Source organism: Dasypus novemcinctus (assembly GCF_030445035.2).
Source record: "Dasypus novemcinctus isolate mDasNov1 chromosome Y unlocalized genomic scaffold, mDasNov1.1.hap2 SUPER_Y_unloc_3, whole genome shotgun sequence".
NCBI classification, from domain to species: Eukaryota; Metazoa; Chordata; class Mammalia; order Cingulata; family Dasypodidae; genus Dasypus; species Dasypus novemcinctus.
In genome coordinates, this window is record NW_027261979.1 from 412,680 (window position 1) to 428,710 (window position 16,031).

The following is a 16,031-nucleotide window of genomic DNA, read 5'->3' on the forward strand; positions in this document are numbered from 1 at the left end:
ATACACATTTCACTCTTTTTGATCATCTAGATGAGGTTGAGCTATCCTTAATAGTTCTTTCTCTGCATGCCCTACTTGGATTACTTTTCACTTTCATGCTGCTATAGAAAAGAATTTAGGTGTTTCAAGATATCAGAATAGGTAACAGCAGGGCACATTCCTCCTTGAGAAATGTCAAAAAATATAGGCAGAAAATCCCTGAGGTGGTGGTGTTCAAACTCTGGAGGCTAGAGAACCTGGTACAGCATCTAGGAAGAAGCAAGCCAGGTATCAGGACAAGTATGAGTCAACTGCTTTCCAGCTTGGTGCCCATCCCCAACCCTTGAGACGAGCAGCCTCAGGTACAGACTGGGGATGGCTAGCTGTCATGAACTGAGGTGGGCAGAGGAACCTTCCTCCCTGGAAACAGGTTGGGGCAGGGACAACGGCCAAGCCAGGCTTCTGATCAGATGTTTTGATCCCATGGTGTCAGCTGACTTGCAATTCCAGATGGCCAGGTCAAACCTCCCCCTTGGCATTGTTTGCAACACCAACCCTGATAAGAGCGGATGCTGTACAGGGAAAAACCCAACAGCAAAACACTCCCCTTGCTAGGGCAGTGGTGAACCACTGGACAAAAAGCACAAACTACTGGGCAAAGTCAAAAAAGAAAGGAAAAGTCCCTTTAGAACCTCATGTGTCCCTGGCATAGTTTTGATCAGTTAAACCCAGGCAATTCTAAAGATTTGGAATAAGTTGAATTAAGTGTCAAAGAAGAGCCTTAACACACATACAAAACAAAATCCTAAGAAAGATGCATTGACCATCAGAGTAAATTCATCAAGACAATCGAATCGATGGCTAGATATCAGCAAAAAATTATAAGCCATACTAAGAAATGGGAATATATTTCCTAGTTGAAGAAACAGATGAAAAAGACAGAGGGAACCATTAAAGATGACCAAACAAATTGCCTAAACCTATTCAAGGAGGTGAAAAATGATGAAGGATATTAACATAAAGAAAAAATTTGAAAACAGGCAAAGAAAAATAACAAGTTAGGATAATGAAAAAGGAAGGTACAATTCATGAGTTTAAAAATACAATCCAGTCATCCCTCAGCAGATTTGAATTAAAAACACACTCCTGTGCTACATCAACAGATCTGAATAGGCAGAAGAAAGGATTGGTGAGCTAGGAGATAAGATTCTGAAAACACACAGAAGAGATAGAGGAAGACCTGGAAAAAATTTGAAAAGAGTTCCACAGAATTGAATGACAACATGAAATTCATGATATGCGTCTCAAAGGGAAGATAAGAAGGGAAATAGGTGGAAGGAGCATTTGAGTAAATAATGGCTGAAAACTTCCCAGCTCTTATGAGGGATATGGACGTATATATCCAGGAAGTGCATCATGCACCAAACAGAATAAATACTAACAGAACTATGCCAAGACACATGGTAATCAGGTTGTCAGATGCCATATATAAAGACATAATCCCTAAAGCAGCAAGAGAAAAATGATCAATCACATACAAGGGATTCTTGATATAATTAAGTGCTGATTTCTCATCAGAAGCCATGGTGGTGAGGAGACAGTAGTATGACATTTTAAAGGAACAGAAAGAGAAAAAACTGTCAGCCAAGACATACAGCAAAATTGTTCTTCAAAAATGAGAAAGATTAAAATACTCATAGTAAAACAGAATTTGAGAGGATTGATCAGCAAGAGACTTTCCCTAAAGGCAATATGAAAGGGAATTCAGCAGAATGAACAGAAAAACAAGAGGGAAAGTTTCAAGGAGAGTGGAGAAATCATGATTATCAGTAAGGATGAGTAAAAGGGTAAAAAGAGAGACAAGAATGAGTTATGATATATAAAAGCCTAAGAATAAAATGGCTGAAGAAAGTACTGCCATTACAGTATAATACTGAATGTTAATGCATTAAACCCTGCAAGGAAGAGACATAGGTTGGCAAATAGAAGAAAAAAGAGAGCTATCTACATCCTGTCTGAAAGATACCAAACGTTTGCAAATGAAAAGTTGGAAAATGAAAATCCATGCAAACAGTAACCAATAATAATAATAATAAAATTAATAAAAAGAAAAAGAACTGGGGTAGCTATCCTTAATATCAGACAAAACAGACTTTAAATGGCAAACCTGATATTTTTTATTTAAGTGAAGGACACCACATATTAATAAAAGAGACACTCTATCCAGAAGAAAGAACAGTTACAAATATTACATACCTAACTCAGCTGCTGCAAAATACATAAGTCAAACACTGGCAAAACTGAGGGAAGAAATAGAAATATCCACAGTACTAGTGGGAGACATCAATACACAACTCTGAGCAATAGCCAGAACATCTAGACAGAAGGTCAATAAGGAAACAGAGAAACTGAATAATATTGTAAAAGAACGAGGCCTAGCAGACATATACAGAAACACTGCACCCCAAAACATCAGGAGATATATATTCTTTAGAAGGGATCGTGGATATTCTCCAGGATAGACCACACAGTAGGACACAGAACAAGTCACAATGAATTTAAGATACTGAAATTATGCAAAGCACTTTCTCTGACTGCTGCAGGACGAAGCTGGAGATTGATACTTGGAGGAGAAGTGGAAAATTCACAAATACGTGGAGGTTAACACACTCTTAAACAATCATTGGGTTGAAGAAGACATTGTACCAGAAATTAGTAAATATCCAGAGACAAATGAAAATGAGAACACAAGATATAAAACTTATGGGATAGGGCAAAGAATGCTAAGAGGGAAATGTATAGCCCTAAATATCTACATTAAAAATGAAGAGCTAAATCAATGACCTAACTGCCCACTGGAGAGACTAGAAAGAGAAACCAAAGGATGCCAAAAACAAGGGAAAACAAAGGCTAGAGCAGAGATAAATTGTGTTTATCAACTGCAATGGATGTAGCACACTAATGAAGGATGTTGTTAATGTGGGAAAATGTGGGAGGTGTGGGAAGCAGGGCATATGGAAATCTCCTTTTTTTTTTTTTAATGTAACATTTGTATAACCTAAGTAGCTTTAAACAAAAAAAGAAAGGTGTAATATGGTGGCATTTTCAGGATATTGGAATTGTCCTGAATGGTGTTGCAGTGGTGGATACAGGCTATCATGTATCTTGTGATAACCTACAAAAATGTGCAGGAGAGAGTTTAAACTATAATGTAAACTACCATCCGTACTTAGTGGCAATTCACCGACAGGTGTTCATCAATTATAACAAATGTAGCACAGTAGTGAAGGATGTTGTTAATGTGGGAAAGTGTGGGACGTGTAGGAATGGGGTAAATGGGAATCCCTTACATTTTAACATGATGTTTATGTAATCTAAGCACCTATAAAAAATAAAAATAAAATGCTTAAAACAAAACACAGTAGAATCCCCCCCCCAAAAAAAAAAAAAAAAACCACAGTAGAGGTATACAAAGAGCAGACTCAAAATGACAGAAGAAAGAATAAGTGCTACTAAAGAAAAAGCAGCAAAAATTAAAGAGGGAAAAGAACAGAGACAGAGAAGAATGGAAAAATTTGAGCAAGTGCTCAGGGAGCTGAATGACAACATGAAACTGAACAGCATGTGTGTCTTGGGATTTCCAGAAGGAGAAGAGAAGGGAAAGGAGGCAGAAAGTGTACTTGAGGCAATAACAGCAGAGAATTTCCCACTCTCATAAAAAATAATGAACTTACATATCCGAGGAGTACACTGTACCCCATAAGAATACAACCTAAAAGACTTCATCCATGACACATACTACTCAGAATGTCTGATGTCAGAGATAAAGGGAAAATTCTGAGAGTAGTAAGGAAGAAGCAAATCATCACATACAAGGGATGCCCAGTAAGATTTAGTGTGGCTTTCTCATCAGAGACTATGGAGGCAAGAAGACAGTGATATGAAACAGAAAAACTGCCAGCTGGGAATTCCTTATCCAGAAAAATTGTCCTTCATGTATGGAGATAAGTGTAAAATATTCACCAACAGAAACTAAGAGAGTTTGTAAGCAAAGAATCCACCTTGGAGGAAATATTAAAGGAAGCTTTAGGACGTGGAAAAAAGACAGGAGAAATAGGACTGAAGGAGAGTGTAGAAGAAAGAATAGTAAAAAGCATAACCAAAAGTGTAAAAACACAGACAAAAATTTGATATGACCTGAGAAAACCAAAGAATAAAATGGTGGAAATAAATAAGGCATTTACAGTCATATCATTGAATGTGAATGGATTGAACTTCCCAATCAAAAGATATAGACTGACAGAATGGATAAAACAAAACAAAAAAACATAAGCTATCCCTTATGTTATGCTGCTTAAAGAGACTCATCTTAGACCCAGGGATACAAACTGGATGAAAGTAAAAGGTTGAAAAAAGATAACCCACTGCAAACAGTAACCAAAAAAGAGCAGGTGTAGCTATACTAATATCAGACAAAACAGATTTTAAATGCAAAAAGTACTGAGATAGAGAAGATCATTATGTATTCATAAAATGGGCAATTGACCAGGAAGATAGAATTGTCATAAATATCTATGCACCTAAGCAGGGTGCCTCAAAATAAGTGAGACCAAGTCTGGCAAAACTGAAGGTAGGGGTACAAATCTCTTTAATAATTGTTGAAGACTTAAACACACCATTCACATCATGAAATAGAACAATTAGACAAAAGACCAACAAGGAAACAAAACTTGAACAATGTGATAAACTAGTTAGATCTAAGAGACGTAGAGAGAACACCACATCCAAATTCACTGGGTTGTACATTCTCCTCTGGTGCCCAGGGATCTTCCTCAAGGATAGACCACATGTTAGAGCACAATGCAGGTCTTAATAAATACTAAAAGACTGAAATTATACAAAGCACCTTCTTAGGTCAAAATGGAATGAAACTGGAAATCAATAATAGACAGGAAAAAGGTAAAGTTGCATATGTGTGGAGGCTAAACAACACACTCCTAAATATCAGTGAGTCAAAGAAAAAATTGCAAGGGAAATCAGTGTATACACTGAGAGAAATGAAAATGAAAACTCAGCTAATCAAAACTTACGTGAATACAGCAAAGGCAGTCTTATGAAGGAAATTTATAGGCCCAAATGCCTATATTAAAAATGCAGAAAGAGCTAAACTCAAAGATTTAACTGAGTGTAGAGAAACTAGAATAAGAACAACAAACCAATCCCAAAGCAAATGGAATAATAAAGATTAACACAGAAATAAATGAAATTCAGGGGGAAAAAATCCACACGCACATGCACACGCACACAAACAAAAAACAACAATAGAGAAAATCAACGAAACCAAAGCTGGTTCTTTGAGAAGATCAATAAAATTGGCAAACCCTTAGCTGGCCTGAAAAAAAAGAGAGAAAATGCAAATCAATACAATGAGAAATGAAAGAGAAGTTACCACTGACTCCACATAAACTAAAAGGATAATAAGAGGATATTTTGAGAAACTGTATGCCAACAAACTAGGCAACCTTGATGAAATGGAAAAATTCCTAGAAATGCACAAACAACACACAATGATGCCACAAGAGACAAAAGAACTTAACAAACCAATCACATTTAAAGAGATGGACTCCATAATCAAAAATCGCCCAACAAAGAAAAATTTAGGGCCAGATGGCTTCACAGGTGAGTTCTTCCACGCATAAAGAATTAACACCAATCCTGTCTAAACTTTTCCAAAAAATGGAAGAGGAGGCAAAATTACCCAACACATTTTATGGGGCCGACATCAATCTAATATTAAAGCCAGATAAAGATACTAGAAAAAAAGAAAATTACATTCCAGTCTCTCAAATGAACATAGATGCAAAATTTCTCCACAAAATATCTGCAAATCAAATCCAAGGGCATATCAAAAGACTTATATATCACGACTGCGACGGCTTGCTCGGTCGGCAGAGGTGGGGTCTGGCTGCGGACCAGGGGTCGGTCCCGCTTTGGACGAGGGGTCGGTCCTGCTTGGGATGAGGGGTCGGTCCCACTTGGGACGAGGGGTCGGTCCGGCAGCAGACGAGGGAACGGTCTCACAGGGGTTGCGCGGTTCGGCTGACGGGGTCGCCCGGCGAAGCCGGCGACGAAGGGGTCGCCCGGAGAAGCCGGCGACGAAGGGGTCGCCCGGAGAAGCAGGCGACAAAGGGGTACCGCGGAGACAAGGTAAACACGCAAGTTCACTTTGTTGAGGGAGAGGCAACAGTTTTATAGGGGCTGGGAAGGCTGTTTGGTCAAAGCCACGCCCTGTTCTGATTGGTTGCCGGCAAAAGGTCAGTGGGCAGTACTGGACGGGGGAGGGGTGGTGGTTAGGGATTGGCTGTCGCTGTTGCTGGGGGAAGGGGCAGGGTTTAGGGATTGGTGGCTGCTGTTGCTGGGGTGGAGGGCAGACTTGAGTTTCCCACCCACGCCTGGCTGTTGCTGCTTTCGGGGGAGGGAAAAGGGCAGACTGGATTTTTCCGCCCACGCCTGGCTGTCGCTGCTGTCAGGGGAGGGGAAAAGGGCAGACTGGAATTTTCCGCCCTGCGCCTGCGCAGGGAGAAGGAAGAAGAAGGGTGCCGCCCCACAAGGCATCGGGTGGCGCCATCCGGGAGGAGGGGCGGCCGCGGAAGCATGGCTGCCGAGAAGGGGAGACCCGAGGGCACTCTGCGCCCATGCCGAGCTTCCTTCAGGGGTGGCGGTGAGTCCGACCAGCCACCCTATTATGGGGGCAGCGGCTTGGCCTGCCGCGGCCGCTCCCCCGCCAGGCCAGCAAACCACACTTCAGCCTGAGGGGTGACCGCATTTCCCCCTTCTTTTCAAATAAGGGCCAGGATGGCAGCAGTAACAAGTAGCCGAGGCCCAAGAGGCGGGGCTGTAGAGGGAGGTGAGTAAGACTGGGATATAAATGTACAATTTAGGGGGCGGTATCTTGCCATTGCAAGCAAGGGTGGCCAATGTCTAATTCTTGTTGATCTCGGGGGCTGTAAGATCCATCCGTTGTTAAAAGTCCAGGGTGACAGCGCATTACAGGTAGTTGATCTCTTCTTGGCGGTGAAGAGCGGCAGAGGCAGACTGTGTGATGGTCTGGAGGATCGCAGCTGTGAGGACAAGTCACGTCAGGGCACCAGCGATGGTGGTGGCGGCAGCGTCGGGAGTGGTGGAGACATAGGCGAGGACAATAAGAAGGCCAAAGTCTTCACAGGTGCGAGAGAGGCCGATGTTAATGGGGCGGGCCAACATGGGGCAGCCCAATCTGCAACGCAGTGGGGGTTCAGGCAAAAAAAAAAGGAGGGGGGCGGGGGACGAGAAAGGATGCTTTGGATGGCTGAGAAGAGGAGTGAGGTCGAGACAGGAGGAAGCTCCGCAAGCCGCGGACCAGGGAAAGCAGGTTGCGGGCCATTTAGCGGGGCTGGTGAGAGGGGTTAGCTTGGCCAGAGGTGGCGAGGGAGAGCATAAGGAGAAGGAGAGAGACTATGTTAATTGGCTTGGCAGCATGGCGAGGGTTGCGGCGTCTGCACTGATGGTAGAGTGCGAGCAGCGAACGGACTTCAGGGTTGGATGGTTGCCTCTCGGGGTGGAGGGTGAGCTGGCTCAGTTGGTGCTGGATCACTCGCATCTGGCGCCGTTCCCTGCGGGACATCCGCTGCTGAGGTGGCGGGTTTGACGTATCTCCCGGGGACCCAGATTGGCTGAGCGGCATCCTTGAGAGCGCGGCAATGGGAGCCGAGGTGCGCTGTGAGACGAGGGCTTGGAGCCGATGGGACTCCGACGGTGGTCACGGGCCAAGAGAAGGCCCCGACGAGGGGAGGGCGGAACGACGAGCAGTGGAGCAAGGCAAAGGGGAGCAAGCACGGAGGGGAGGAGGCAGAGGTGAAGGCAGGGGTGGAGGTGCTCAGGCACGTGCTCCTGAGAGCTTTAGTGGCGCCTCTTAATCATAGCGGGTCGGTATAAGCCCCCGACAGGGAAGGAGAAAGCCATCCAGCGATTCTTCCAGACCGCCGTGGATCGTATGAGGTCACCAAGGTTCAGGAGCAGCAATGCAGAGCGAAAAGATAGGGGTGAGAAGAGAGGAGAGCGTAGGGCTATGGAAGGGTTACTTCAGACGTGCAAGCGCGTGCTCCCGAGAAATCCAAGGCTCCTCTTAATCATAGCGGGTCAGTATAAGCCCCCGACATGGAAGGAGAAAGCCATCCAGCGATTCTCCCAGACCGCCATGGATCGTATGAGGTAGCCAAGGCTCAGGTAGCAGCAATGTTGCACGAGAGAAGTCCCAAGGTGAGAAGAGAGGAGGGCGTAGGGCTGTGGTAGGATTACTTCAGACGTGCAAGCGCGCGCTCCCGAGAAATCCAAGGCTCCTCTTAATCATAGCGGGTCGGTATAAGCCCCCAACATGGAAGGAGAAAGCCATCCAGCGATTCTCCCAGACTGCCGTGGATCGTATGAGGTAGCCAAGGCTCAGGTAGCAGCAATGTTGCATGAGAGAAGTCCCACGGTGAGAAGAGAGGAGGGGGGGGGGCCGCCAGGTTATGGAGTGAGGCTGTGGTGGAGTTGCCTTGCCCCACGTTGGGCGCCAACTGCGGCGGCTTGCTCGGTCGGTAGAGGTGGGGTTGCACTGCCCCACGTTGGGCGCCAACTGCTATGGCTTGCTCAGTCGGCAGAGGTGGGGTCTGGCTACGGACGAGGGGTCGGTCCCGCTTTGGATGAGGGGTCGGTCCCACTTGGGACCAGGGGTCGGTCCAGCAGCAGACGAGGGATCAGTCTCACAGGGGTTGCGCGGTTCGGCTGACGGGGTCGCCTGGCGAAGCCGGCGATGAAGGGGTCGCCCGGAGAAGCAGGCGACGAACTGGGGACAAGGGAGGCCAGGCCCTTGTCGGGGGCTCTCAGGACTGGAGGGCGCACAGCAGAAGAACTACCGCGGAGACAAGGTAAACACGCAAGTTCACTTTGTTGAGGGAGAGGGAACAGTTTTATAGGGGCTGGGGAAGGCTGATTGGTCGAAGCCACGCCCTGTTCTGATTGGTTGCCGGCGAAAGGTCAGTGGGTGGTACTGGACAGGGGAGGGGTGGTGGTTAGGGATTGGCTGTCGCTGTTGCTGGGGGAAGGAGCAGGGTTTAGGGATTGGTGGCTGCTGTTGCTGGGGTGGAGGGCAGACTTGAGTTTCCCGCCCACGCCTGGCTGTTGCTGCTGTCGGGGGAGGGAAAAGGGCAGACTGGATTTTTCCGCCCACGCCTGGCTGTTGCTGCTGTTGGGGGAGGGGAAAAGGGCAGACTGGAATTTTCCGCCCTGCGCCTGCTCAGGGAGAAGGAAGAAGAAGAGTGCCGCCCCACAAGGCATCGGGTGGCGCCATCCGGGAGGAGGGGCGGCCACGGAAGCATGGCTGCCGAGAAGGGGAGACCCGAGGGCACTCTGCACCCATGCCGAGCTTCCTTCAGGGGTGGCGGTGAGTCCGACCAGCCACCCTATTATGGGGGCAGCGGCTTGGCCTGCCGTGGCCGCTCCCCCGCCAGGCCTGCAAACCACACTTCAGCCCGAGGGGTGACCGCACATGACCAAATAGGGTTTATTCCTGGTGTACAAGACTGGTTCAACATAAGAAAATCAATCGATGTAATACATCACATTAAGAAATTGAAGGGAAAAAAACCAATAACACGTGATCATCTCGAAGAAAAGACATTTGACCAAATCAAGCACAATTTTTTTGATAATAAACCTTTCACAAGATAGGAATACAAGGACAATTCCTCAAAATGATAAAAGGTATGTGTGAGAAACCCAAAGCCAACATCATACTCAATGGAGAAATGTTGAACGCTTTTCCTCTAACACTGGGAATAAGACAAGGATGCCCACTGTCACCGTTGTTATTCAATTTTGAAGTTCCAGCGAGGACAATTAGAAAAGAGAAAAGTTCTAGCTAGGACATTAGAAAAGGGGAAAAAATTAAAGGATCCAAGTAGGAAAAGAGGAAGTAAAACTCTCATTATTTGCAGATGACATGATCCCGTATTTCAGAAATTCTGAAATGTCTGTGACAAAGCTATCTGAGCTAATAAATGAGTTCAGCAAAGAGGCAGGATACAAGATCAACATGCAAAACCAGTAAAGTTATTGTACACTAGTACTGAACAATCTGGGGAGGAAATTGGTCGGAAAATTCATTTGCAATAGCAACAAAAAGACTCAAATACCTATGAATTAATTTAAGCAAAGAAGTACAGGACCTACCTGCAGAAAGCAACACAATGCTAAAATAAATCAATAAAGGCCTAAACAAATGGAAAGACATTGCATGTTCATGGATTGGAAGACTAAATATTGTGGGATACAGTCCCACCCAAACAGATTTGTAGATTCAATGCAATACCAATCAACATTCCAATGACCTACTTTACAGAATTAGCAAAGGCAGTTTCCAAATTCATTTGGATGGGAAAGTGCCCTCAAATAGCCAAAGGATTCTAAAAACGAAGAGGGACATGGGAGGAATTTCATTGCCGGACCTTGAAATGTATTACGAAGCTACAGTTGTCAAAACAGCATGATTCTGGCATAAAGATAGACACATCAATCAGTGAAATAGAATTGAGTCCAGAAATAAACCCTCACCTGTACGGTCAACTAGTTTTTGACAAATGTACCAAATACATGTTAAGGAGACTAACAGTCTCTTCAAACAAATGTTGCAGGGAGAACTCAATATCTATAACCAAATGAATGAAAGAGGAGCCCTATCTCTCTCCCTATAAAAGAGTCAGCTCAAAATGCATCAAAGACTTAGATATGAAAATAGGACCATAAAACTGCTAGAAAAAAAATGGAGGGAAACATCCTAAAGATCTGTGAAAAATGGTGGCTTCTTGGACCATACACCCACAGCACACTCAACAAAATGAAAAATAGATAAATGGGATCTCCTCAAATTAAACAATTTTGTACCTCATGGGAATTTGTCAAAAGACTAAAAAGATGGCCAGCTCATGGGAGAAAACATTTGGAAATCACATGTCCAATAAGGATTTAGTATCCATGATATATAAAGAGATCTTACAACTCAGCAACAAAAAGGACAAATGACCAATTGAAAACTGGGCAAAAGACTTGAATAGACATTAGTTCAAAGAAGAAATACAAATGACAAAACAACACATGAAAAAAATGTTCAACATCCCTAATGATTAGGGAAATGCAAATCAAAACTACAAAGAGATATCATTTCACACCTATCAGAATGGCTTCTATTAAATAGAGAACTATAAGTGTTGGAGAGGATGTGGAGAGATAGGAACACTTATCACAGTTAATGGGAATGCAGAATGGTACAGTCACTGGGGAAGACTGTTTGGCAGTTCCTAAAGAAGATGAATATAGACTTGCCATGTGACCCTGCAATACCACTACTGGGTATATGCCCAGAAGACCTGAGAGCAGGGACACAAAGAAACATCTGCACACCATTGTTCACAATTGCCAAAAGTTGGAAACAACCCAGGTGTTCATCAACTGATGAATGGAAAAACAACCTGTGTATATTCAACGTGATAGAATATTACATAGCTGTAGGAAGAAATGAACTTATAAAGCATATGACAACATAGGTGAACCTGGAGGACATTATGTTGAGTGAAGCAAGCCAGACACAAACGGACAAATACTGTATGATTGTGTTACTATGAGCCAAAGACACTGCGTAACATATTGTATGGTTCCACTTATATAAAATGTAAATATATATCAATTTACAGAGATTAACTTTGATTAGTGGTCATGTAAGGCTAGGCAAGGCATGCTAAGGGGTGTGGAGTTTTTCTGTTTGAAATAATGAAATAATTCTAAAACTTTTGTGATGATGAATGCTCAACATTGTGATTATACTAAAAGCCATTGATTATAGACTTCAGATAGAGTGTATGGTATGTGAATATATCTGAATTAAAACTGCTTAATAAGTAAGCAAATAATTGTGCAATAATAGTCAGAAATTGCGGCTATGTACAGGAGGGAATCAGAGAAATTGAGAGGTGATAAAGATTCTAGTTTGTCTGGTTTTTGGTTTACTAATAGCAGCATTATTCAAATAATGAAAATCCATTACAAATGATTGAAGTGAGGAATACACAACTGTGTGATTCTACCAAATACCACTGATTGTCTAGTTTGGGTGAACTGTATGATTTATTAATATGTATCAATAAAATCAATTTGCAAAAGAAAAATGTGGGGGACATCATCCCACACCCTACAGGAGTAAAAAGGATCACAAGAGGTTACTCTAAGCTGTAGGACAACAAATTTAAACATTTAGGTGAAATGGATAGAAACACATGGATAATCTACACCAATCAAGTAGAAAGAGAATACCTCAATAGACCCATCACAGTCAAGAAATTGAATCTGTCATCAAAACCTGGTTCTAGAGGGAAACAGAATGAACAGGAGATACCTGTAAATAGTATGAGATTTTATAAGAGTCTCTTACATGACCTTCAGGATGCACAACCACAGGTTCGGCAGGAAGGCTGTAAACCAGGGGCTCTGATGGAAGCCCAATGAGCTTCTGGGAGATGTTGCCTGTCCAAAGGCAAGCTGGGAAATTCTCTCTGGATGCTGAAATTGCTTCCCCTTTTAAGGCACTCAACTGGTCGAATAAAGCATCACTCATTGCGGATGGCAGTCTCCCTGGTTGATTTAGATGTGATCGGTCATCAATGCAGTAAGCGCACTGATTACTAAAATCCTTCTATTATGATTAGGCCAGTGCTTGATTGACAAAACAATTGAACACAATTACTTGCTTGAGTTTACAAATTAGCCTAACCATCACACCTCCCAGAAAAGAAGAGTCCAGGTCCAGATGGATTCACAGATAATTTCTATTAATCATTCCAAAAAGAATACCAATTCTGATCAAACTCTTCAAAAATAATGACAAGAGAAGACTTAACCTAACTCATTCTCTGAAGGCAACATCACTCTAAAACCAAAGTCAGATAAAGATGCAATAAGAAAAGAAAACTACAATTTCTCTAACGAATTTATATGCAAAAATACTTGCAGATCAAATCCGATAGTATATTAAATGAATTAAACATAATCATCAAATGGGTCTTACATCTACAAGTAAAACAATTAATGTAATATACTACATTAACAAATTGAAGGGGTAAAATTACATGATCAACTCTGTCAATGCAGAAAAGTGTTTTAAAAACCCAGCATTCTCTCTTAGTAAAATCACTTTGAAACACAGACATAGATATGATGTGATAAAGTACTTATATGAAACGCTCACAACCCACATCACATTCAGTAATGAAATAATATTTGGAACAAGACAAATATGTCCTTTGTCCCCACTCTTACTTAATATTGTGTTAGAAGTTCTTAGTAGAGAAGTTAGGGAAGGAAAAGTCATCCAAATTGGAAAGGAATAAATAAAACTTTCTCTACTTGCAAATGACATAATCCCGTATATATAGAAATTCTCAAAAATCAACAACAAAGCTATTAGAAACAACAGCTATGATGACAACACAAAGCTAAATATAGAGATGGAATGAACATCACCTTCCCAGGGTCCACAGGATGAAGGAGTAAAATATGGATTAGAGTGGACTTACTGGTATTCTACTGCAGAACTACTGCAGCTGGTAATGGCAGAAACTGTAGCATTGATCTGGAGAAAGTGGCCATGGTAGTTGCTGAGGGCAGGTAAAGGCAAGAAGAGAGGAGATGTGGGGGCATTTTCGGGACTTGGAGTTGTCCTAAAGGATACTGCGTGGACAGATCCTGGACATTATATACCCTACCGTAACCCACTGCATGTACTCAGGGAGACTGTAAACTACAATGTAAACTATAATCCACACGGTGCAGTAGTACTCCAAAATGTATTCACCAAATGCAATGAATGTGCCACAATGGTGACAGAGGTTGTTAATGTGGGAGGAGAGGTGGGGGGGGTGCGGTATATGGGAACCTCTTACATTATTTAATGTAACACTTTTTTGTTCTATGTATCTGCAACAAAATACAATTTAAAAAATAAATTTTTAAAAGCAAAAAAAAAAAGCTAAATGGACACCAAGCTTCAACGACAACACAAAGTCAAATACCAACACTACAATGACAGCACAAAGCCACAATCACAATGACAAAACTAAAATCAACAACAAGGCTACAAGATCAGCGAAGCAGCAGGCTAGAAGATTTACATGCAAAAATTAGTGGTGTTTCTATACACTAGTCATGAGCAATCTGTGGAGAAAATCAAGAAAAAATTCCAGTTATATTAGAAAAAGAAGCAAATATATAGGAATAAATGTAAACCAATGATGTAAAAGACTTGTACACAGAAAACTGCACAACATTGTTAAAAGAAGGCCTAAATAAATGGAAGGACATTGCATGTTCACAGATTTGAAGACCAAAAATTATTGAGATGTTAATTCTACCCAAATTGATTTAAAGAGTCAATGAAATCACAATAAAAATTCCAATGACCTTTTTTTTTTTTTTCAGAACTCAAAACCCAATTATCAAGTTTGAAATCACAATAAAAATCACAATAAAATTGCAGTGGCCTTTTTTTGCAGAAATCAAAACCCAATTATCAAATTTGACTGGAAGTGTAAGGAGCCCCTGAGAGCCAAAAACATCTTGATGTACAATGAAGTTGGAAGATTCCTACTATTTACTTTAAAGCGTATTACAAATCTACAGTGGTCAGAACAGCATCGTATTGGCATAAAAGTAGATACACTGATGAATGGAGTTGAACTGAGAATTCAGAAAGAGACCCTCCCATCTATGGCTAACTGATATTTTGTAAGACTTCCAAGGTCACTAAACTAGGACAGAATAGTCTCTTCAATGAGTGATGTGGGGAGAACTGCACATCCATATGCAAAAGAATGAAAGAGGAAACCTATTTCATACCCTATAAAAATTAATCCAATATGCATCAAAATGGACATAAATTTAAGAGCCAGAACCATAAAACACCTAGAAAAAAGTTGTAAGAAAGCATCGTTGAGATTTTTCCGTCATTAATGGTTTCCTAGAATTTACACTCAACACGTAAGTGATGATAGCAAAAGGAGATAAATGGGACCTCCTCAAAATTAAACACTTGTGCTTCGAAGGAGTTTAAGAAAGTGAAAAGACAATCCACTAAATGGGAGAAAATATTTGGAAACCACATACCCGATAAAAATTTAATATTCAGAATATACCTAGAAATCCTACAGCTCTACAATGTAAAGTCAGTAGCCCCAAAGAGGAAATACAAATGGCTGAAAACACTCAGAAATGATGTTCAACATCAGTAGCTATCAGGAAAGTGCAAATTAAAACCACAAAGAGAGATCATATTTTACCTACTCGACTGGCCACCTTAAAAAAAAAAAAGAGAAACCTAAAAATGTATGAGACGATATGGAAAAATAGGAACACTCATTCACTCAGCAGTGAATGCAAAAAGATTTGGATTGCAAAAAGATTCAGCTGCTGTGAAAGACAGTTTGGCATTTCCTCAGGAAGCTATTAGCACACGGACGTTCATAGAAGCATTATTCACAATTGCCAAAAGAGGGAAGAAACCCAAGTGTCTATCAAGAGATGAATGGGTAAACAAAATGTAGTATATATTTATACAATGGAATATTATTCAGATATAAGGAGGAATGAAGTACTGACACATATAACATGGATGAACCTCAAAGACCTTATGATGAGTGAACTAATTGTCATGTATTATTAGATATAGAACCTAGACGATAGGTTTCCAGGAGATAGAATGGAGGTAGAGAATGGGAGCTGATGCTTAGCTGCTTCAGAGTTTATAAGTAGGTTGATAGAAACTGTTTGGAAAAGGACAGAGGAGATGGTAGCATGTTATTGTGAGTGTAATTACCAGTGATGAAGTATTTGTGTGAACGTGGTTGACAGGAGAAGTTTTGGGTTGTGGCTGTAATTAGAAGGAAAGCTGGAGGACAAACCATGGATTGTATAACACAGTGAACCCTGTT